Here is a 25,741-nt window from a genome sequence, read left to right on the forward strand (position 1 = left end):
AAATAGATGCTGCCTTCAACATTTGGCTCTAGTCTTTTGGAGCTGGATTTTTTTCTGGTGAAATTGCAAAGACCTGTGCAAACCCATATCTGTGTGTGTTGCTCTTTCACAAGAAGAAATCCTGCTGTGAAAAGAGTTGAATGTCATGGGCAATGTCCATTTTTGACAATTGTTGATCACAAAATACAACAAAAGCGCATGTGCAGTGTTTAGTGTGACTTTAATATACTACCAGCTGGTGTATATTAAATTGTTTACAATTAGCTCCTTTACCTTTGTTTTGTCATTTGAAATATCTCATTTTGCCTTACAAAACCACCACCAATGCTAAAAATTTTAATACAGCTCTAGAAAAGCTATGCAACCAAGAGGCAAGAGTAGAACTAAACCTCATAGTGGGGAGTGGAAGGGATATTTGAAAGGGTAGCATCACATGTGCTTTGCATCCCTTTTTCACAGCATCAATGTGGCTGTGTTTTTTTTTTCCTCTCAATCTCTCCACACACACATATATATATATATATATATATATATATATATATATATATATATATATATATATATATATATATATATATATATATATATATATATATAATCTAATCTATCTATCATTTATGTATGATCTCTCTCTCTCTCTCTCTCTCTCTCTCTTTCTCTCTCTCTCTCTCTCTCTCTCTCTCTCTCTATATATATATATATATATGTATCAGTCTAATCATTAAAATAAAATAGCCTCATTTTTAAAAGATGAGAAAATTAGCAATACAAATGTATCACCATATTTTAAGCTTTCAATATTGTTGCATTGGATAAAAATGTTTTAAATCATTCTGAGAGTGAGAGACCATTTATAACATCTGCAAAATACTGTGTACAATTCTGGAGACCATATCTTCAGAAAGATACAAATAAACTAGAAGCTGTCGAAAAGAGGGCTACTAAAATGGTATATGGTCTAAAATATAAAACGTACAAAGAAAGACTCTATGACCTAAAAAAAGTACCAAAATCGCCAACAAAACAGTCTCTCCAGACCAAAAAGGAGAGTTCTGGAGTCTACATTTGTCAGTCACCTCTCTTGTCCTGGACCAATGGTCACGTACAATATTGTAATCTCACTGCAAAACACAAGTGGGGCACCACATAACTTTACCATGTAATAAAATGCCCAAATGAGATACCAAAAAATGTTCTACTCACATGAGGATTAACACCAAACCCGTTTTATATTGGCAAGCTGGAGATCAGAGTATCCCAACAGACTAATTTCCAGCTAACAGCAGCAACATCAAGTATATCTCTGAAAGTGGTTTATTAAAATATAGTAATAAAAGGAAATTGCATATACGAATATGTTGTCAGCAACGTGTGACAATAATGTGTGTATAACTCTGTTACGCATTTCGAAGCCTTAGAGCAATCTGTATCTGTTTCATCAGTCTTTTTGAAAAAGTCTTATCTAAAGTCTATGGAGAGTGGTAAAGGAAGCCATAAACAAAATATTAGAGAATGCGGGAACATTGAGACTAGAAATGTTTATTGCTTGTATTTCTATATGGTATAGCAGTGCAAAAAGAAAGAGGGGGAATAAATATTGATTAAAATAGAATTTATTTGGTATTCATCATTTATCTACACATCAAAATCATGATATGTAACTGCAGCTGGCTTTCATTTCCACAACTATAGAAAGAAAAATAAAACTAAACTACTCATGTTCCAATGAAAGAAAGGTTTAAACACAGTGTCTAATGTCACAATCCATTGAAAGGTTAATTTGTGATATTTAGTCTGTGAAGAGATTAAATTAAAAAACCTATTTGTAAAGATTAAGTGTCAAGCCAGTCATTTTTGTAATCTGGTATCCAATTTTTTGCTACATAATTATGTTTGCAATAGGTCATTTTATTTGTTTCAATTAGATAGAGAGATAGATACATAGATACATACATACATAGATGCATAGATACATACATACATAGATACATAGATACATACATGCATAGATACATAGATACATACATACATACATATATACATACATAGAATAAAAACAAGAAAACACCAACTAAATATGTCACTTATTTTGATATAGAGATGAATACACAAAGATAAATATTTTGTGCACAAATGAGCAAAAAACATAAGTTCATAGATAGCATACAATAAAAACCTGCAGTCTGACACATTTATTTTTAGTTGATAAATAGACAACAAATCATCACCTTTTTATTGTATCTTTCTAAAATGAATATATAGGAATTTAATTAATTGTGATTTCTACTTTTCACTGGCTATGAAATACCTGGGGTTGCCTTTGATACCTCATTTAAAATGAATTTTTTTCATTGAGGATCATTTTATTGTCTGCTTAGAATAGTAAATATGGGGAACCTGATAAACTATGAATCTCTTTTATCCAAAATTAAATACAGGTAGCCCTCAGTTTACGCCGGGGTTAGGTTCCAGAAGGAATGGTTGTAAATCGAAACCGTTGTAAATTGAAACCCAGGTTATTATGTAAGTCAACGGGAAGTGAGGGAGTTAGGTTCCAGGCTCCTCTCAAAATTGTCATAAGTAACACCTAATACATTATTTTTAAAGATTTGAAATGAAGGCTTTAAATGCTAAACAGCATTATAAACCTAATAAAATAATCACGCAACACAGATTTTTCTGCAAAGAGTTCTTTCTATGCATTCCAATCTGGACTGATTTATAAACAGGAAGATCTTGTTCCTTTGAAATCTGCTTGATAGCTCAGCTCTGGTTAAACTGATTAATTTCAGCTTGCTTGGCTTTGCTGCAACACAAGCGGGCACCTCCACCTACTGGCTATTTTAATAAATGCACTGCTTCTCAATGCTTTTCAATAGCAGTCACATGACTGGGAAAAAAAGGTTGTTATTCTGAAACAGTGTAAATTGAACCGTTGTAAAACGAGGGTCACCTGTACATATAACTGTTTGACACCTAACTGTATAGAGGCAAATCTCATCTTTTTTAAATAAGGGGTCATGTGACCCCTTTAGTTTATCCCTGGTCAATGTGAAATTTACTTTAACCATTAAAAGGACAGTAAAGTCAAAGTTTTAAACTTTCATGATTCAGCAATTAGTTAAAAAAAACAAAGAAGCAAGCAAAAAAACGCTACTTCTATTTTCACAATAGCTTTGTTCTCTTGTTATCCTTGGTTGAAGAGTACGCTCACGAGTAGCAATGCACTACTGGTAGCCAGCTTAACACATCTGATGTGCCAATGACCAGAGGCAAATATGTGCAGCCATCAATAACTAGGTAGATTCAAGCAGTGCATTTCTGCTCTTGAGTCTATCTAGGTATTCCTCTTAAACAAAGGGTAAAAGAACATAGCATATTTGATAATAGAAGTAATTTAGGAATTTCTTTGCTTGTGTATAATTGCGTGCTCCGTCTGAATCATGAAAGTTTTATTCTAACTTTACTGTTCTTTTAACTATAAATATAAAAAGGGAGAGTGCAGATGTTACATAAAAAAATCTGCTCACCTATGAGACCTTTCTTTAGAAAAAGAATAGTTTCCAATTTAAAATAAGTGTTAACATTGCACTCGGGATATTATGGGGTAGATTACAAGTGGCATGCTAACTAGCACATATTACAAGTTTAAAGTAAATGTTTGCTCAAGCTCAAACTAAATTTGTGCATGCCCAGTTTGCACAGTTGAAGATCTAGCGTAAAAAGTGTAAGGGGTAAAAAAAAAAGTTGCACCAAGCACAACATAAGTACATTAAAATAAACTGTTACACTCATATATACATTATCTTATAAAAATGATTCATATAAATATAAAAGGTTAAAAGGTATATTGTATGTAACAAGGTGTTGACTGGAAAGGGCTATTATGTATGTATGTATATATATATCACACACACATACACACACAGTGTATATATATGTCTCTGTGTGTGTATATATATATATATATATATATATATATATATATATATATATGTGTGTGTGTATGTATGTGCGTGTATGTATTTATGTCCATATATATATATATATATATATATATATATATATATATATATATATATATATATGTGTGTGTGTGTTAATATATATATGGATATATCCTATCCACTCAAATACCTTAAAAGTTGAAAAATAATTTTTAGCAATTTTAACTCATTAAAGGGACACTGAACCCGAATTTTTCTTTCGTGATACAGATAGTGCAGGCAATTTTAGGCAACTTTCTAATTTACTCCTATTATCAAATTTTCTTCATTCTCTTGGTATCTTTATTTGAAAAGCAAGAATGTAAGTTTAGATGGCGGCCCATTTTTGGTGAACAACCTGGGTTGTTCTTGCTGATTGGTGGATAAATTCAACCACCATTAAACGAGTGCTGTCCAGCGTTCTAAATAAAAAATTGTCTGGCTCCATAGCTTAGATGCCTTCTTTTTCAAATAAAGATAGCAAGAGAACGAAGAAAAAATGATAATAGGAGTAAATTAGAAAGTTGCTTAACATTACATGCTCTATCTGAATCACAAAAGAAAAAATTTGGGTTCAGTGTCCCTTTAACCCCTTAGTGACCAGAGCACTTTTCCATTTTCTGTCCGTTTGGGACCAAGGCTATTTTTACATTTTTGCGGTCTTTGTGTTTAGCTGTAATTTTCTTCTTACTCATTTACTGTACCCACACATATTATATACCGTTTTTCTCGCCATTAAATGGACTTTCTAAAGATACCATTATTTTCATCATATCTTATAATTTACTATAAAAAAAATATAAAATATGAGGAAAAAATGGAAAAAAACACACTTTTTCTAACTTTGACCCCCAAAATCTGTTACATATCTAAAACCACCAAAAAACACCCATGCTAAATAGTTTCTAAATTTTGTCCTGAGTTTAGAAATACCCAATGTTTACATGTTCTTTGCTTTTTTTGCAAGTTATAGGGCCATAAATACAAGTAGCACTTTGCTATTTCCAAACCATTTTTTTCCAAAATTAGCGCTAGTTACATTAGAACACTGATATCTTTCAGGAATCCCTGAATATCTATTGACATGTATATATTTTTTTTTAGTAGACATCCCAAAGTATTGATCTAGGCCAATTTTGGTATATTTCATACCACCATTTCACTGCCAAATGCGATCAAATACAAAAAATTGTTCACTTTTTCACAAATTTTTTCACAAACTTTAGGTTTCTCACTGAAATCATTTACAAACAGCTTGTGCAATTATGGCATAAATGGTTGTAAATTCTTCTCTGGGATCCCCTTTGTTCAGAAATAGCACACATATATGGCTTTGGCGTTGCTTTTTGGTAATTAGAAGGCCGCTAAATGCCACTGCGCACCACAAGTGTATCATGCCCAGCAGTTAAGGGGTTAATTAGGGAGCTTTTAGGGAGCTTGTAGGGTTAATTTTAGCTTTAGTGTAGTGTAGTAGACAACCCCAAGTATTGATCTAGGCACATTTTGGTATATTTCATGCCACCATTTCACCGCCAAATGCGATCAAATTAAAAAAAACGTAAAATTTTTCACAATTTTAGGTTTCTCACTGAAATCATTTACAAACAGCTTGTGCAATTATGGCACAAATGGTTGTAAATGCTTGTCTGGGATCCCCTTTGTTCAGAAATAGCAGACATATATGACTTTGGCGTTGCTTTCTGGTAATTAGAAGGCCACTAAATCCTGTTGCGCCTCACACGTGTATTATGGCTAGCAGTGAAAGGGTTAATTAGGGAGTTTGTAGTGAGCTTGCAGGGTTAATTTTAGCTTTAGTGTAGAGATCAGCCTCCCATCTGACACATCCCACCCCCTGATCCCTCCCAAACAGCTCCCTTCCCTCCCCCACCCCACAATTGTCCCCGCCATCTTAAGTACTGGCAGAAAGTCTGCCAGTACTAAAATAAAAGGGTTTTTAAAAAAAAATGAAATTTTTTTTAGCATATTTACATATGCTACTGTGTAGGATCCCCCCTTAGCCCCCAACCTCCCTGATCCCCCCCAAAACCGCTCTCTAACCCTCCCCTCTGCCTTATTGGGGGCCATCTTGGGTACTGGCAGCTGTCTGCCAGTACCCAGTTTACAATAAAAAGTGCTTTTTTTGGGTTTTTTTTTGTTTTTTTCTGTAGTGTAGCTTCCCCCAACCCCCCACCCCCCACAAACAAACCCCCACCACCTTGCTGATTGTTTAGATTTTATTGTTTATTATATTTTTTATTTCCCCATTTTCTGCAGTGTAGCGGTTCCCACCCGCTCCCTCCCCGTGCACGCGCCCGCCCCCACCCTCCCGTGCACGCGCGCGCACACGTGCGCGCCCCCAGCCACCCCCGCCCACGATCCCGCCCCCCTTCAGATCCACATGGCCATCGATGGCCGCCACCCGCCTCCCGGTCCGGCTCCCACCCACCAACGCAGGTAGCCACCGATCTCCGGTGCAGAGAGGGCCACAGAGTGGCTCTCTCTGCACCGGATGACTTAAAAAGGTTATTGCAGGATGCCTCCATATCGAGGCATCACTGCAATAACCGGAAAGCAGCTGGAAGCGAGCAGGATCGCTTCCAGCTGCTTTCCACACTGAGGACGTGCAGGGTACGTTCTCAGGCATTAACTGCCTTTTTTCTGAGGACGTACCCTGCACGTCCTCAGTCGTTAAGGGGTTAAAGACCTGGAATTTCAACCCAAGATATTGATCTAGGCCAATTTAGGTATATTTAATGCCACCGTTTTGCCGCCTGTATGTAACAATCTGACAATCTACTAACGGTTATGGGAGAACTCTCAGTGCTCTCTTATCATATGAAGAGAAATGCCTTCTGCCTCTGGCTGCAGTCTTAGCTGTCAGAGCCAACAGCCGGGAGCGTAGCATGAGGCAGAAGGTAGGACGTAACTACTATGTCAGCAGGGTACTCTAGGCTAAGTACCATGTGAAGTAGTAGCTTGTCCTATAGGCTCAAGGGGTTAATATTTAATAATGTGTTTAACTGTGTTTGAACTGTAAATATTTTACATTCCAATGTTCTTCATTTAGAAGAAAATGTTCTTTGTATTTTTATATATTCATTTCTATATATATCTGTATATATATATATATATTTATATTTACCCCTGAACCCGCTCCGCGGAGCGTGACACTCAGGGAACTGTATAGTAAAAAAAGTGCAATAATAGTTGTAGAGCAAATGTCAGCTTAGAATCATGTTGAACAAATTAGAGCCCAACTACAGAGGGATAATCATGCTCAGTATTCTAAATCTTAAAAACGCATGTGCCATCTGGTCAAAACTTTCCAATAGGTTAGCCATTACTGTTTTTCTATTGTATTTTTCATCAAATAGAGACATCACAAAAACTGTTCATGATACATTACCATGTACCATCTTGGTTGAGGGATGCTATATAAGAACACTACTAAGCATTGCTGAATTTTCTACTGAAAGAAGCTTCATATAACAGCAATTACTGGTCATTTTTTTCTCCTCACCAAACAAAGAAAAAGCACCAATTACACAAATTTCATGAAGACTGTTTTTGTTGTAGGTCAGGGGAAGCAAGTGTACACAGCCGCCAATCACCTGACATGTTCAACAATATGTTGTGGAAATTTATCTGCTTGTTTAACTACTGTCAAGGGACAGAGGACACTGAGGTAAAAAGTGCACTCTCTCAAATTAGAACATTACAATGTCCAATTAATGTTGCACTCTGCTACAAATTTGTGAAGATTGCAAAGTATGTTTTAAAATGATTAGTCATTTATTGTCTCAATCTACCAATGGAAATATAATTAGTATTGTCATTGGTTACAATAGCATAACACATATTACACTAAATAAAGCATAACAAAACACCAGGCACATCAGGCATGCATGTTTCATTGACCCAGCAGATCATACGCCATTGTTAAGCTATCACTTGAGCACAGCCCTATCACTTCCTCCTACTAAAATGGTACCATTTTAATAAGTATGTCAAATGGGTTACAAAACATAAAGGCCATTCTGTATAGTATAAACCTCACGCACAGGGGCAGATTACAAGTGCCATAGTATTAGGGTTGCCACCTCAGCCATGTTTTCCTGGACACTTATGAGTTACACATGCTGCAGGGAGTGCAGGGAGGAACATGTATTGTGTTTCTGGACAGCACTATTCATATTCCTCTCTGCACACCCTGCAGCATGTGTAACTTATAAGTGTTCTGTATTTTAAGGGTTGGGTGGCAACCCTACATGGTATATCTAATTTTTTCGCTAGCGAAAACATTGCTAGCGTAAGGGTTTTTGCGCTTCTCTGGTTTTACTGGTATTACAAGTTGAAAAAACCGTTACGCGCTAGTGGAGATTTTGCGTGCATGTGTTCCCCCATAGAAACTAATATAGAAAAAGAAGTTGGGAAAAAAACCTAACACCCTACTCGCATTTACTCCTTCCCTATAGAAGTTAATGGAGAAAAAATAACTAACACCCTACCATAAGGCCCTAGCCTATTCAAATCAGCCAAAAGGAATGCAAGGGTACCACTATATTAAAGGGATTTCTTTCATGTAATTTTCAAGAGTCCATGAGTTAGTGATGTATGGGATATACAATCCTACCAGAAGGGGCAGGAGTTTCCCAAACCTCTAAATGCCTATAAATACACCCCTCACCACACCCACAATTCAGTTTTTCCAAACGTTGCCTCCTATGGAGGTGGTTTAGTAGTTTGTGCTTGATTTTCTTCGTTGATATGCGCTTCTCAGCATTTGAAGCCCGATTCCTCTCAGAGTACAGCGTTTGTCAGAGGGATGTGAAGGGAGTATCACCTATTCATTCTATGGTTTTCCTCACGCAAAGTCTTTTCAAAGGTTCTCTGTTATCAGTCTTAGAGATTAATCTCCTACCTCCCTTTTCAGATCAACAATATACTCTTATATTCCATTACCTCTACTGATACTGTTTCAGTACTGGTTTGGCTATCTGCTATATGTGGATGGGTGTCTTTCGGTAAGTATGTTTTCATTACTGAAGACACTCTCAGCTATGGTTTGGCACTTTATCTATTATTATAAAGTTTTAAATATATGTATTGTACTTATATTTGCCATGAGTCAGGTGTATGTATATTTCCTTTTGCAGACTATCAGTTTCAAATTGGTAAACATATTTAGGAAGTTATTTTTTATTACCTGGGGTATAGTCTTTTCTTAAAATTTGACTGCTTTTTCATTATTTTTCGCAGGCAAAATTAGGCTCGCGAGGATGCAAAATACTGATATTTATTGCATCATTCTTGGCGTGAGAATTTTTTTTGTGCGAAGGTACGTTCGGTGACGCAAATTCATTTTTTCCGGCGTCTTAGTTGACGCCAGGTTGCCTTCTACAAGGTTGCGTCTGCCATGACGGGAGTTGCGTAATTTCCAGATGTTATTAGCGCCAAAAAAATAATTTTGCGTTGTGCGTCATACTTGGCGCCAAATAATTAATTTATTTAAACCCCACTTCCTATATGCCTCTTGCTCTTTTTTATGCTCAGAGGGCTATGCTGTTTGCATTTTTTTTCCCATTCCTGAAACTGCCATATAAGGAAATTGATAATTTTGCTTTATATGTTGTTGTTTTTTCTCTTACATTTGCAAGATGTCTCAATCTGATTCTGTCTCAGAAACCACTGTTGGAATCCTGCTGCCTGATAACAGTTCTACCAAAGTTAAGTGTATCTATTGTAAGTTTGTGGAGATTATATCTCCAGCTGTGGTATGTAATAGTTGTCATGATAAGCTTTTGCATGCAGAGAATGTATCCTTCAGTACTAGTACAATGCCTGTTGTTCTTTCAACATCTGATGTACATGATATCCCTGTGAATATAAAAGATTTTTATTGCTGATGCGATTCAGAAGGTTTCGTCTGCTATTCCGCCTTCTAATAAACATAAAAGGTCTTTTAAAACTTCTCATAAAGTTGATGAAATTTCAAATGACTGACAACATATCGAATTGTCCTCCTCTGATGAGGATCTATCTGGTTCAGAAGATCCTTCCTCAGATATCGACACTGACAAATCTGCTTTTATCTTTAAGATGGAGTATATTTGTAAAGAAGTGTTGGTTACTTTGGATATTGAGGATTCTAGTCCTCTTGTTACTAAAATTAGTAAACATTTAAATACTGTTTACAAACCTCCTGTGGTTACTCCAGAGGTTTTTCCAGTTCCTGATGCTATTTTTTTTATATGATTTTTAAGGAATGGAATAGGCTTAGTACTATTCCTTCTTTTAGGTTTAAGAAGTTATATCCTTTGCCAGCAGCTAGAGAAAAAAATAAAATAAAAAAAAACCAAAGTTGATGGGGCTATTTCTTCTCTTGCCAAACATACTACTATTCCTATGAGATAGTATACTTCTTTTAACGTTCCTTTAACCCCTTAACGACCGAGGACGTTCAGGGTATGTCCTCCAAAAAAATACGACCGAGGATGTACCCTGCACGCTGATCGCTTCCAGCCCCTTTCCAGTTATTGCAGTGATACCTCGATATCGAGGCATCCTGTAATAACCCTGCATGGCCATCCGATGCAGAGAGAGACACTCTGTGGCCCTCTCTGCACCGGACATTGATGGCCAGTATCGTTGGTGGGTGGGAGCCGACATGGGAGGCAGGTGGGCGGCCATTTATGGGCCGTGTGATGTGGAGGGGGGGGCGGGATCCGGGGCGGAACCGACGGGGGAGCACAGGGACGGCAGCGGGTGGTCACGTGCATGGGGCGGGAGCGGGTGGGAACCGCTACACTAAAGAAAATTTTAATGTTAATAGGTGGAAAAAAACGGGGGAATTTACTATTAAAAAACAATCTAAGGGATCTGGAAGGGGTGGGGGGTTGGTCTTTGGGGGGGAGGCTACACTGCAGAAAAGGGCAAACAAAATAAAAAAAGCATAATTTTTTTTAAACTGGGTACTGGCAGACAGCTGCCAGTACCCAAGATGGCTCCCATTAAGGTAGAGGGGGAGGGTTAGAGAGCTGTTTGGTGGGGGATCAGTGAGGTTTGGGGCTAATGGGGGATCCTACACAGCAGCATATGTAAATATGCTAAAAAACCCCCCACAAAAAGCCCAAATACACCTTTTATTTTAGTACTGGCAGACTTTCAGCCAGTACTTAAGATGGCGGGGACAATTGTGGGGTGGGGGAGGGAAGAGAGCTGTTTGGGAAGGATCAGTGGGTCTGATGTTTCAGGTGGGAGGCTGATCTCTACACTAAAGCTAAAATTAATCCTGCAAGCTCCCTACAAGCTACCTAATTAACCCTGTCACTGCTAGCCATAATACACGTGTGATGTGCAGCGGCATTTAGCGGCCTTCTAATTACCAAAAAGCAACGCCAAAGCCTTATATGTCTACTATTTCTGAACAAAGGGGATCCCAGAGAAGAATTTACGACCATTTATGCCATAATTTCCCAAGCTGTTTGTAAATAATTTCAATGAGAGACCGAAAGTTTTTGAAAAAATTTGTGAAAAAGTGAATTTTTGTATTTGATCGCATTTGGCGGTGAAATGGTGGCATGAAATATACCAAAATGGGCCTAGATCAATACTTGTCATCTAAAAAAAATATATACATGTCAATGGATATTCAGGGATTCCTGAAAGATATTAGTGTTCCAATGTAACTAGCGCTAATTTTGAAAAAAAGTGGCTTGGAAATAGCAAAGTGCTACTTGTATTTATGGCCCTATAACTTACAAAAAAGCAAAGAACATGTAAACATTAGGTATTTCCAAACTCAGGACAAAATTTAGAAACTATTTAGCATGGGTGTTTTTTGGTGGTTGTAAATGTGTAACAGATTTTGGGGGTCAAAGTTAGAGAAAGTGTTTCTTTCAATTTTTTCCTCATATTTTATAATTTTTTTTATAGTAAATTATATGATATGATGAAAATAATAGTATCTTTTGAAAGTCCATTTAATGGTGATAAAAACAGTATATAATATGTGTGGGTACAGTAAATGAGTAAGAGGAAAATTACAGCTAAACACAAACACAGCAAAAATGTAAAAATAGCCTTGGTCCCAAACGAACAGAAAATGGAAAAGTGTTGTGGTCATTAAGGGGTTAAATAGGAAACTTGAATCTTATCTAAGGAAAGCTTATTTATTTTCTGGCTATATTCTTAGGCCTGCTATATCCATGGCTGATGTTGCAATTGCATCAACTTTTTGGTTGGAAAAGCTTAGCGCAGCAGGAAACAGATTTTGATTTGTCTAGCATTGTTTGCTTGCTTCAACATGCTAATCATTTTATCTGTGATGCTATTTTTGATATCAGCAAAATTGATGTTAAATCTATGTCTTTAGCTATTTTAGCTAGAAGAGCTTTGTGGCTTAAATATTGGAATGCTGACATGATATCTAAGTCTAGATTACTATCTCTTTCTTTCCAAGGTAATAATTTATTTGGTTCTCAGTTGGATTCAATTATCTCAACTATCACTGGGGGGAAGGGATTTTTTTTGCCTCAGGATATTATCCTAAGGGTAAATCTAAAACCTTCTAATCGTTTTCATTCTTTTCGACAGAATAAGGAACAGAAAGCCAATCCTTCCCCCAAAGAATCTGGTTCCAATTGGAAACCTTCTTCAAGTTGGAATAGATCCAAGTCCTTTAAGAAACCAAAGCTAGCCCCCAAGTCTGCATAAAAGTGCGGCCCTCATTTCAGCTCAGCTGGTGGGGGGCAGATTGAAATTCTTTCCAAAACTTTTGTAAGAGTGCCATCTTTCAAATGGTAACTATAAGGACTATTCTGCCTTTTGTTCAGCAAGGTCATTATATGTCCACGATAGGCTTACAGGATGCATATCTTCATATTCCGATTCATCCAGACCACTATAAGTTTCTGAGATTCTCTTCTCTAGACAAGCATTACCAATTTGTCGCTCTTCCATTTGGCCTAGCGACAGCTCCAAGTTTTTTCTCAAAGGTTCTTGGTGTCCTACTCTCTGTATTCAGAGAACAGGGTATTGCGGTGTTCCTTATTTGGATGATATCTTGGTACTATCTCAGTCTTTACATTCTGCCGAATCTCACATGAATCAACCAGTATTGTTTCTTCAAAGACATGGTTGGAGGATCAAATTACCGGAAAGTTCCTTGATTCCTCGCACAAGGGTCACCAGATAGATTCAATGCCCATGACTCTGTCTCTAACAGGCAAGAGACGAATGAAATTGGTTTCAGCTTGTCAAAACCTTCAGTCTCTATCATTCCCTTTGCTTGTTTTCATATAAGACCTCTTCAGCTTTGTATACTGGATTAATGGTGGAGGGATTATACAAGGATATCACAGTCAATATCCTTAAATCCCAACGTTCGACTCTCTCTGTCTTGGTGGTTAGACCACCATCCTTTAGTTCAAGTGGCCTCTTTTGTTTGTCCAACCTGGACTGTAATCACAACAGATGTAAGTCTTTCAGGTTAGGGAGCTGTTTGGGGATCTCTGACAGCACAAGGAGTTTGGTAACCTCAATATTCGAGGTTACCAATTAATTTTTCAGAACTCCATGCTATTTTCAAGGCTCTTCAAGTTTGGCCTCTGTTTGAGAATAATTTATTTGTTTTCAGACAGACAATATCACAACTGTGGCATATGTCAATAATAAGGGTTGGACTCACAGTCCCCTAGCTATGAAAGAAGTATCTTGGATACTTTCTTGGGCGGAATCCAGCTCTTGTCTATTTTCTGGGGTTCATATCCCAGGTATAGTCAATTGTTAAGTGGATTATCTCAGCCGTCAGACATTACATCTTTGGGAGTGGTCCATCCAGATGTGTTTTTTTCAGATTGTTCAGATGTGGGGTCTTCCAGAAATAGATCTGATGGCTTCTCATCTAAGCAAGAAACTTATCAGGTAACATTAATTGGGAAATTGTTATTCCCTCTTTGTGTCCTAATCCTAAGAATTCTTTGGAGAGATCCTTACATTCTTTGGATGTTGTTAGTGCTTTCAAATATTATGTTGAAGCTACTAAAGATTTTAGGAAGACTTCCAGTCTATTTGTTGTCTTTTCTGGTTCTAGGAAAGGTCAGAAAGCTTTTGCCATTTCCTTGGCATCTTGGTTAAAGCTTTTGATTCATCAGGCTTATTTGGAGTCGGGTCAGGCTCCGCCTCAGAGAATCATAGCTCATTTTACTAGATCAGTATCCACTTCATGATCTTTTAAGAATGAAGCTTCAGTTGATCAGATTTGCAAAGCAGCAACTTGGTCTTCTTTGCATACATTTACTAATTTCTACCATTTTGATGTGTTTGCTTCTTCAGAAGCAGTTTTTGGTAGAAAAGTTTTTAGGCAGTTGTTTCAGTTTGATTCTTCTGCTTATGTTTTAAGTTTTTTCTTTTTCTTTTTTTTTTAAATTTAATTATTTTTTAAATATTTTTTTTTATTGAGATATAATGTTAACAAACAGCAATAAACAATAATACAGGTCCAAATACCGGCACAGACAGCAATAAAATGTAAGTGAAGTATGGGAGAGATGAAAAGTAACATCGTTTTAGGATGTAGCTTCATTTTATATTTTATGAAGTGAAACATGGTCTCCACAACTGTAGATAGATAAAAATAAATTATAATTTTTTATTGAAACCATCGTGTAGTGGAGAGTCAGCTTTTGTAGAGACCTCAGATGGGTCATAGGGAGTGGAGAAAAAAGGGAGTAGCAGTGGGCAAGAGCCACTCGAGTTATGAGGGAGGTGGGAGGGGGAGGGGGAGGAAAAGAGGAGGGCGGAGCCAACCATATTAGAGCCTTCAGGTGAGTTTAAATGTAAATATGACGGACTCTTATGGACCATGACCCGCAATTTATACTAGAAAAAGAAAAAGAAAAAAAAACATATGGGGGGGGGGGGGAGGGACAGGCCCATATGATGGGAATATATAATATTATGAGAGCTAAGACAACAAAATGCTACAGCCACATGACTGAAAAGAGAATGGCACAGTCTAATTGAGACATCATGATCTTTATGATAGGATTAACCTGTTATAGGCGATGGAGATGAAGGGCTTGGGGGAGTATAGTAGCTAACTGGCATTGGCAGAATGCGGTAAAACACTAAGGCCTAGATTTGGAGTTCGGCGGTAGCCGTCAAAACCAGCGTTAGAGGCTCCTAACGCTGGTTTTGGCCGCCCGCTGGTATTTGGAGTCAGTGATTAAAGGGTCTAACGCTCACTTTTCAGCCGCGACTTTTCCATACCGCAGATCCCCCTACGCCATTTGCGTAGCCTATCTTTTCAATGGGATCTTTCTAATGCTGGTATTTAGAGTCGTTTCTGAAGTGAGCGTTAGAGCTCTAACGACAAGATTCCAGCCGCCTGAAAATAGCAGGAGTTAAAAGCTTTCTGGCTAACGCCGGTTCATAAAGCTCTTAACTACTGTACCCTAAAGTACACTAACACCCATAAACTACCTATGTACCCCTAAACCGAGGCCCCCCCACATCGCCGACACTCGATTAAAATTTTTAACCCCTAATCTGCCGACCGCCACCTACGTTATATTTATGTACCCCTAATCTGCTGCCCCTAACCTCGCCGACCCCTGTATTACATTTATTAACCCCTAACCTGCCCCCCACAACATCGCCGCCAGCTACTTAAAATAATTAACCCCTAATCTTCCGACCGCAAAGCGCCGCCACCTACGTTATCCCTATGTACCCCTAATCTGCTGCCCCTAACACCGCCGACCCCTATATTATATTTATTAACCCCTAATCTGCCCCCCACAACGTCGCCGACACCTGCCTACACTTATTAACTCCTAATCTGCCGAGCGGACCTGAGCGCTACTATAATAAAGTTATTAACCCCTAATCCGCCTCACTAACCCTATCATAAATAGTATTAACCCCTAATCTGCCCTCCCTAAAATCGCCGACACCTAACTTCAATTATTAACCCCTAATCTTCCGATCGGAGCTCACCGCTATTCTAATAAATGGATTAACCCCTAAAGCTAAGTCTAACCCTAACACTAACACCCCCCTAAGTTAAATATAATTTACATCTAACGAAATAAATTAACTCTTATTAAATAAATGATTCCTATTTAAAGCTAAATACTTACCTGTAAAATAAATCCTAATATAGCTACAATATAAATTATAATTATATTATAGCTATTTTAGGATTAATATTTATTTTACAGGCAACTTTGTAATTATTTTAACCAGGTACAATAGCTATTAAATAGTTAAGAACTATTTAATAGTTACCTAGTTAAAATAATAACAAATTTACCTGTAAAATAAATCCTAACCTAAGATATAATTAAACCTAACACTACCCTATCAATAAAATAATTAAATAAACTACCTACAATTACCTACAATTAACCTAACACTACACTATCAATAAATTAATTAAACACAATTCCTACAAATAAATACAATTAAATAAACTAGCTAAAGTACAAAAAATAAAAAAGAACTAAGTTACAGAAAATAAAAAAATATTTACAAACATAAGAAAAATATTACAACAATTTTAAACTAATTACACCTACTCTAAGCCCCCTAATAAAATAACAAAGCCCCCCAAAATAAAAAATTCCCTACCCTATTCTAAATTAAAAAAGTTACAAGCTCTTTTACCTTACCAGCCCTGAACAGGGCCCTTTGCGGGGCATGCCCCAAGAAGTTCAGCTCTTTTGCCTGTAAAAAAAAACATACAATACCCCCCCCCAACATTACAACCCACCACCCACATACCCCTAATCTAACCCAAACCCCCCTTAAATAAACCTAACACTAATCCCCTGAAGATCTTCCTACCTTGTCTTCACCATCCAGGTATCACCGATCCGTCCTGGCTCCAAGATCTTCATCCAACCCAAGCGGGGGTTGGCGATCCATAATCCGGTGCTGAAGAGGTCCAGAAGAGGCTCCAAAGTCTTCCTCCTATCCGGCAAGAAGAGGACATCCGGACCGGCAAACATCTTCTCCAAGCGGCATCTTCGATCTTCTTCCATCCGGAGCGAAGCGGCAGGATCCTGAAGACCTCCAGCGCGGAACATCCATCCGGACCGACGACTGAACGACGAATGACTGTTCCTTTAAGGGACGTCATCCAAGATGGCGTCCCTCGAATTCCGATTGGCTGATAGGATTCTATCAGCCAATCGGAATTAAGGTAGGAATTTTCTGATTGGCTGATGGAATCAGCCAATCAGAATCTAGTTCAATCCGATTGGCCGATCCAATCAGCCAATCAGATTGAGCTCGCATTCTATTGGCTGATCGGAACAGCCAATAGAATGCGAGCTCAATCTGATTGGCTGATTGGATCAGCCAATCGGATTGAACTTGATTCTGATTGGCTGATTCCATCAGCCAATCAGAAAATTCCTACCTTAATTCCGATTGGCTGATAGAATCCTATCAGCCAATCGGAATTCGAGGGACGCCATCTTGGATGACGTCCCTTAAAGGAACAGTCATTCGTCGTTCAGTCGTCGGTCCGGATGGATGTTCCGCGCTGGAGGTCTTCAGGATCCTGCCGCTTCGCTCCGGATGGAAGAAGATCGAAGATGCCGCTTGGAGAAGATGTTTGCCGGTCCGGATGTCCTCTTCTTGCCGGATAGGAGGAAGACTTTGGAGCCTCTTCTGGACCTCTTCAGCACCGGATTATGGATCGCCAACCCCCGCTTGGGTTGGATGAAGATCTTGGAGCCAGGACGGATCGGTGATACCTGGATGGTGAAGACAAGGTAGGAAGATCTTCAGGGGATTAGTGTTAGGTTTATTTAAGGGGGGTTTGGGTTAGATTAGGGGTATGTGGGTGGTGGGTTGTAATGTTGGGGGGGGGTATTGTATGTTTTTTTTTACAGGCAAAAGAGCTGAACTTCTTGGGGCATGCCCCGCAAAGGGCCCTGTTCAGGGCTGGTAAGGTAAAAGAGCTTGTAACTTTTTTAATTTAGAATAGGGTAGGGAATTTTTTATTTTGGGGGGCTTTGTTATTTTATTAGGGGGCTTAGAGTAGGTGTAATTAGTTTAAAATTGTTGTAATATTTTTCTTATGTTTGTAAATATTTTTTTATTTTCTGTAACTTAGTTCTTTTTTATTTTTTGTACTTTAGCTAGTTTATTTAATTGTATTTATTTGTAGGAATTGTGTTTAATTAATTTATTGATAGTGTAGTGTTAGGTTAATTGTAGGTAATTGTAGGTAGTTTATTTAATTATTTTATTGATAGGGTAGTGTTAGGTTTAATTATATCTTAGGTTAGGATTTATTTTACAGGTAAATTTGTTATTATTTTAACTAGGTAACTATTAAATAGTTCTTAACTATTTAATAGCTATTGTACCTGGTTAAAATAATTACAAAGTTACCTGTAAAATAAATATTAATCCTAAAATAGCTATAATATAATTATAATTTATATTGTAGCTATATTAGGGTTTATTTTACAGGTAAGTATTTAGCTTTAAATAGGAATCATTTATTTAATAAGAGTTAATTTATTTCGTTAGATAAAAATTATATTTAACTTAGGGGGGTGTTAGTGTTAGGGTTAGACTTAGCTTTAGGGGTTAATCCATTTATTAGAATAGCGGTGAGCTCCGATCGGAAGATTAGGGGTTAATAATTTAAGGTAGGTGTCGGCGATGTTAGGGAGGGCAGATTAGGGGTTAATACTATTTATGATAGGGTTAGTGAGGCGGATTAGGGGTTAATAACTTTATTATAGTAGCGCTCAGGTCCGCTCGGCAGATTAGGGGTTAATAAGTGTAGGCAGGTGTCGGCGACGTTGAGGGGGGCAGATTAGGGGTTAATAAATATAATATAGGGGTCGGCGATGTTAGGGCAGCAGATTAGGGGTACATAGGGATAACGTAGGTTGCGGCGGTTTACGGAGCGGCAGATTAGGGGTTAAAAAAATATGCAGGGGTCAGCGATAGCGGGGGCGGCAGATTAGGGGTTAATAAGTGTAAGGTTAGGGGTGTTTAGACTCGGGGTACATGTTAGGGTGTTAGGTGCAGACGTAGGAAGTGTTTCCCCATAGGAAACAATGGGGCTGCGTTAGGAGCTGAACGCTGCTTTTTTGCAGGTGTTAGGTTTTTTTTCAGCTCAAACAGCCACATTGTTTCCTATGGGAGAATCGTGCACGAGCACGTTTTTGAGGCCGGCCGCGTCCGTAAGCAACTCTGGTATCGAGAGTTGCATTTGCGGTAAAAATGCTCTACGCTCCTTTTTTGGAGCCTAACGCAGCATTTGATTAAACTCTTGATACCAGAGTTAAATTTATGGTGCGGCCAGAAAAAAGCCCGCGGAGCGTTAACAGCCCTTTTACCGCCGAACTCCAAATCTAGGCCTAAGTAACCAATACCCATTATACTAACTTTCTTCAAGTGTTTTTGGTCGCCACATGAAAAGATGTCTTGAACATAAATATGTAAATATCAAGCTGTCCCTGCTTGTCTGCAATATGTGTAAATGAAACTGTAAATTGCTATAGCAACAGGTTACATCTCCTTAGTACGGAAGCAACATATAGGAATGCTCCCATGAATAGATCTATGACAATAGTGAGACTCGAGGTATAATATAGCCTATGATAGAGAATTACTTGCCATAAGGCTCAATATGTAGGGCATCTTAAGGGAAGGTGTTCGTTAAGCGTAGAACATGCTAGTTACCCAGAAGGGTTAAGAGAGTGGTAATATTTATATATGCATTTAAGGCAGCACATTAACCCTATCTAGATATGTTCACACTCTGGACAATATTGTAGAGACATACTTATATGAGGAAGCTTGCATATCTAACCTTTCCATACCCCTAATATATATAGGACTCCCTAGACTGTTGGTATTAATGCAGTGGATAAATCTGTAACCTAATGTATGTTACTATAGGCAATGAAACCTAAGCAAGCAATAAAGTAAATCTGGTTGCCTATGATATGAAATATAAGGAGATATAGCTGACGGAACAATCAAAATATGCCAAACAGTAAAGAGGAAAAAAAAATAAAACAGTACTTAACAAACAGAAATAAACACTGTGATCCTGCAACAATTATTCTCTATATCAGAAGACTTAAGTCTCCATTATGATTAAAGATCAGATAACTACGTGTGGAGGATAGTAGCAGGTCCTGACTAGGGTAGACCCCAAACTTAGCATAACTAATTAGCGATCAGTATCAGCTTTAGGGTCTTGGGATAAAGTGTCCACCTGTACTATCCTGTGGAGATGTTTCTTTTAGCCAATACCTCTTCTGAATAGTATCAAGTCTGGTGAGGAGTAAGTACTTCCACAACTGCGTAGAGAATAGAGAGAGTACCCCTACAATACTGGAAATGGGAATAGCACAAGCGGATAAATCAGCTACTCAGAGCCTAAAAAAAAAAAAAAAAAAAACATGTGCTGCGAAACATATATAAACGGAGAGTACCAATTAAAACATCAAACATACAGTTATCATACTACTGGCCTCTTATGTGAATACAGAGCATATTATCTATGGAGATAGGCAACAACAGAAATAAGGCTATATTAGCTCCTACCAATAGTATAATGGATTTGAGATATTTTCCGTCACTGTAAGTTTACTAAAGGTAGGAAAAAACACTATTAAGCTGAGGAGTGTAGTTGACACAAAATCAAGTAAGGTAATGTTTAGTCTGATTTCAACCTCTTGGACCAAGTGTCTAAATTTTTTAGGACAGTCTCCATCAAGCATATAAACTTAAGTCCCTGGGAGCCGAAGAGAAAGTCTTTGAGGCTGTGCAAAGATCCTTTCTAACCCACTCCAATTCTATCACTTTGGGGTTCCCGGTAGGCCTCTAGATGAACCCCGATGGTGGAACAGTACATCTGTAAAGAGGAGCTTTGTGAAACACTCCGTTCCTGGACAAAAGACAGGACCACTGCCCGGTCTCCTCTCCCCCATGCAGTAAGTACCTTAAATGGAGTGTGTAAATTCTCCACTAGTTGCCCACAGTAACCGCCTGCATTTCCTAGAGTCTTGGGAACATTAGGTCTTAGGGCCACTCGAGATCGCAGGTAGGGAGATAGAGAAAGCTGGGGATGTTGCCCGGTAGTGGTCGGAGCTACTCTTGTAGATCCTGATGTAACAGCAGCGAAGTGTAACAGGTCATCTGTGTGTGGTTGCGTCAAGTCGTAACTTACTGCCTCTGATAAGATGCTAGGCGAATCCTGCCCGGTCTGCTTTACTTGTGCTCGTTCATGAAGGAGCAGGGTTGGCAACATCAAGTCTTCTATCGGGTTCTTAGGACGCCATAAAGTGATAGTTTAATGATCTAGCTTCAGGAGCTCTACAACGGCACGTCTTGTTGAATTGGCAGTTGGCTCCGCCCCTCCCAAGTTTTTTCTTTTTAATTATGAGTAAAACTTATTTTTTGGATGTGGATTTAATTTGTTCAGTGGAAAATGGCTGTTTTTATTTTATCCCTCCCTCTCTAGTGACTCTTCTGTGGAGTACCACATCTTGGGTATTAATATCCCATACGTCACTAGCTCATGGACTCTTGCCAATTAAATGAAAGAAAACATAATTTATTTAAGAACTTACCTGATAAATTAATTTCTTTCATATTGTCAAGAGTCCATGAGACCCACCCTGTTTTTGGTGGTTATGATTTTTTGCATAAAGCACAATTATATTTCCAGTTCCTTTTCTGATGCTTTCTACTCCTTTTTCTATTACCCCACTACTTGGCTATTCGTTAAACTGAATTGTGGGTGTGGTGAGGCTTTTTTTATAGGCATTTAGAGGTTTGGGAAAAGTGGCCCCTCCTGGTAGGATTGTATATCCCATATGTCACTAGCTCATGGACTCTTGCCAATTACATGAAATAAATGAATTTATCAGGTAAGTTCTTCCATAAATTATGTTGTTTTTTTTATTAGATTAGGCTTTTTTTGGGTGAAGCAAAATAGCTGAATGCCCTTGCAGGGGTATTAGAATAGGATATTTTTAAAAAAATCTTTTTGATAATTGTAATGGTATTTTTCTATTTTTTGTAATGGTAGTATTTTTTTGTAAATGGTAGTATTTTTTATTTTTTGTAATGTATTTTTTTTTTATTTAGTAATGGTAGTTTTTTTTGGGTAAGATTAGATTTATTTTAATTTTAATGGTAAGATTTTTTTAGTTCATTTATGAGTACTTTAATTTGGGTTAAGTTAGGGGGTGTTAGGTTACGGGGTTTAGATGGTAGTTTATTACTTTGCGTTGTGGGGCAATGGCGGTTTAGGGGTAAATATTTTATTTCGGTAGTTTGCGATGTTGTTGGGATGGCGGTTTAGGGGTTAATAGGCTATTTAGACACTTTGCATTGTGGGGGGATGGAGGTTTAGGGGTCAATAGTATCATTTAGTCTTTGCAATGTGGGGTGATGGTGGTTTAGGAGTTAATAGTGTAGTTTATGAGTGTAAGTGTAATTTGTAATGTATTTTTGTTGTGTTTTGTGAAACTTTTTAAATTTGTAAGGATTGAAGTGAATCGCAATTTCTCCCGACTTGTAATATCAGAGGAAGAAAAATGGATATCAAAATCATGTTTGCGCTAGCGCAAAACGGTTTGCGCCTCACTTGTAGTCTAGCTCACAATGTATTAATTAGTATTATTTTGGTAGATATTGTAGTCACTGCTGTTTTTATACGAAAGCATTCAATATACTCATTAACAATCAATTTAACCTGACTGCTCTAAAAAGTAACTGATGTCAAAATGTGTCAGAACGAATATTGATTTCCTATAGGAAATACAGATATTTGTTCTATTGTGATTTGAATTTACATAAAATGTAACAAATCTATAACGGACAATAAGAAAACTCTTCACTCCTTCATTAACCTATTGACTGCCAAGGTTTGAAAGATGCCCAATGAGAGGGTGGTCAAGGAAGCCGCATTTATATTTTCCAGAGAAAACAAGTTATCAAATTCAAATGTGTTATACAGATGTGGAAATACCAGAACCAGAAATTAGCTTAAAAGGGACATGAAAACATTAATGCTTCTTTTGTGAATTAGGCAGAGCATACAATTTAAAAAAAAACAAAAAACTTCTCAAATTTGCTTTATTCACATAGTATTCTATGTTGAAGAGATACCTCTGTGAGTAGGGTATATGTGTCTAGAGCACTACATGGCAGGAAACAGTGCCAGCTAGTTCTCTTGCAAATGTATAACATTCTGTCCTTGTGAGAGCGGGTTCAGGTGTTGGGAGCTGTTATACGGAGGTGTCACTTGCAGTTCTTTAGACAGGATACAAGATGCAGGCAGGAAATGTAGACATTTGGCAATCAGGATACTTAAGTATGCTGCAACAAGGCGTGCAGGAACAGGATACCAGCAGTACACAAGCAAGTATATAGCAGAGCTGTCTGGTTTATCACTTGCTGTGTCCGGGTTAACACTTGCTGTGTAGCACAGAAAAGAGAATCAGGCAGGATTGCTGCATAAAGCAAGCAGGCAAAGGAAAATCTGTGATCAGGCCAAGGGTCAGTACCAACTTACACACACCCCTATTTATTACTTCAGGTATTATAATCACACTTATTGCTTTCAGGTGCATACAATCTAGCACATAGCTATAAAATCTCCATAGACATACATAGGTACTATAATATTGTACTAAAGAGCTCAGTCACTTTAAATGTGTCAATGTCATAGGATGCCACCTCTACCACAAGTCCGTTTGTAAAATTTCTGGCCTATTAGATTTTCCCCAGTCACGTGTAATTGCTAATATTTTTAAGTGAAATGGTTTCAGAGCAACTACAGCCCAACCATGGTAGACCACACAAACTCACAGAGCGGGGCTGTTGAGTGCTGAAGTGCGTAGCATTTAAAAATTCCCTACCTTCCAAACTGCCTCTGGAAGCAACATCAGCACAAAAACTATGCACCAAAAGCTTTATGAAATGGTTTCCCATGGCCGAGCAGCTGTACACAAGCCTGACATCAACATGATCAATGCTAAGCATTGACTGAAGTGGTAGAAAGCATGCCACCACTCGACTCTGGAGCACAGTAAACATGCAGAGGATGTCAGAAGAACAATACCTACTGGTATTTATTGCGCCTCCTAGAAAGTTTAAAAGTAAACTTATAATGGTCTGAGCAGTTAATTAGGGTCTGGGCAAGGCCACATAGTTCCAGTGAAATGTCATCATAATGCTACAGGATGCAAAGAAATTTTAGACAATTGGGCATTTCCAACTTTGTGACAACAATTTGGGAAAGGCCCTTTTTTGTCCCTGGATGCCTGTGCACTTTCACACAAAGCGAGGTCCATTAAGACATGGAGGGATATTTATCAAGCCATCAACCGCAAATACGCTGGAATTCCACCGTGGAATTTTGGTGAGCTTGATTCGACCCATTTATCAAAGCCTACAGACTGGCAAAAGTTGAAATTTGTGACGTAACATACGATCCGCCGGTCTCAATCTGACACAGATCAATGCTTACGTCATTACAGATGTTCCGAATACAAATTCGGCACTATCTGACAACTTCTGCAAGTTATAAAAATTCTAACAGGTACGCTCACCACTATTCCAGCCCAGCTTACCTGGTTTTCAATCCGCCACCCTGGAGGCCGCGGATGCCATAGGAATCAATGGGAGTCTGAAAGCAGCGAAAGCTCATGTTTGAGGCTGCCAGATATCCCATTGATTTCTGTGGTAGAATAAAAGTTACGTTTACACTTAACACCCTAACATAAGCCCCAAGTCAAAACACCCCTAATCTTCCGTCCCGACATCGCCGCCACCTACATAATGTTATTAAACCCTATTCCAACACTCCCAGAGTCCACCGCAACTAAATAAATGTATTAACCCCTATCCCGCTGCTCCCGGACCCCGCCGCAACTGTAATAAAATTATTGACCCCTGGCCTCCCGCATCACCACCACTAACTAAACCGATTAACCCCTAAACCGGCAGCCCCCCACATCGCCATAAACTAAATTAAGCTATTAACCCCTAAACCTAACAACCGCTAACTTTACATTAAAATTACCTCATCCCTATCTCATAATAAATTTAAACTTACCTGTAGAATTAAAATAAACTATATTAAACTATTAATTAACCTACCCTTACTATTATACTAAAATTACATTAAACTAAAAATTAAATTAACTATATTACATATTTAAAAACCTAACCCTACTCAAATTATTTAAATCTACAATTAAAAATTACTAAGTTACAAAAAAATAACAACTAAGTTACCAAAACCCCCCCCACTAATTTACACAAAATAAAAAAAGAAATTATTAAATATTTAAACTAATTACACCTAATCTAATAGCCCTATCAAAATAAAAAAGCCCCCCCAAAATAAAAAAAGCCTAGCCTACGATAAACTACCAATGGCCCTTAAAAGGGTCTTTTGCGGGGCATTGCCCCAAAGAAATCTTCTCTTTCACCTGTAAAAGAAAATACAAACACCCCCCAACAGTAAAACCCACCACCCACACAACCAACCCCCCCAAATAAAACCTATCTAAAAAACCTAAGCTCCCCATTGCCCTGAAAAGGGCATTTGTATGGGCATTGCCCTTAAAGGATATTTAGCTCTTTTACTGCCCAAAGTCCCTAACCTAAAATTAAAACCCACCCAATAAACCCTTAAAAAAACCTAACACTAACCCCCGAAGATCCACTTACAGTTTTCGAAAACCGGACAT

The sequence above is a fragment of the Bombina bombina genome, chromosome 2 (assembly GCF_027579735.1).
Source record: "Bombina bombina isolate aBomBom1 chromosome 2, aBomBom1.pri, whole genome shotgun sequence".
NCBI lineage: Eukaryota > Metazoa > Chordata > Amphibia > Anura > Bombinatoridae > Bombina > Bombina bombina.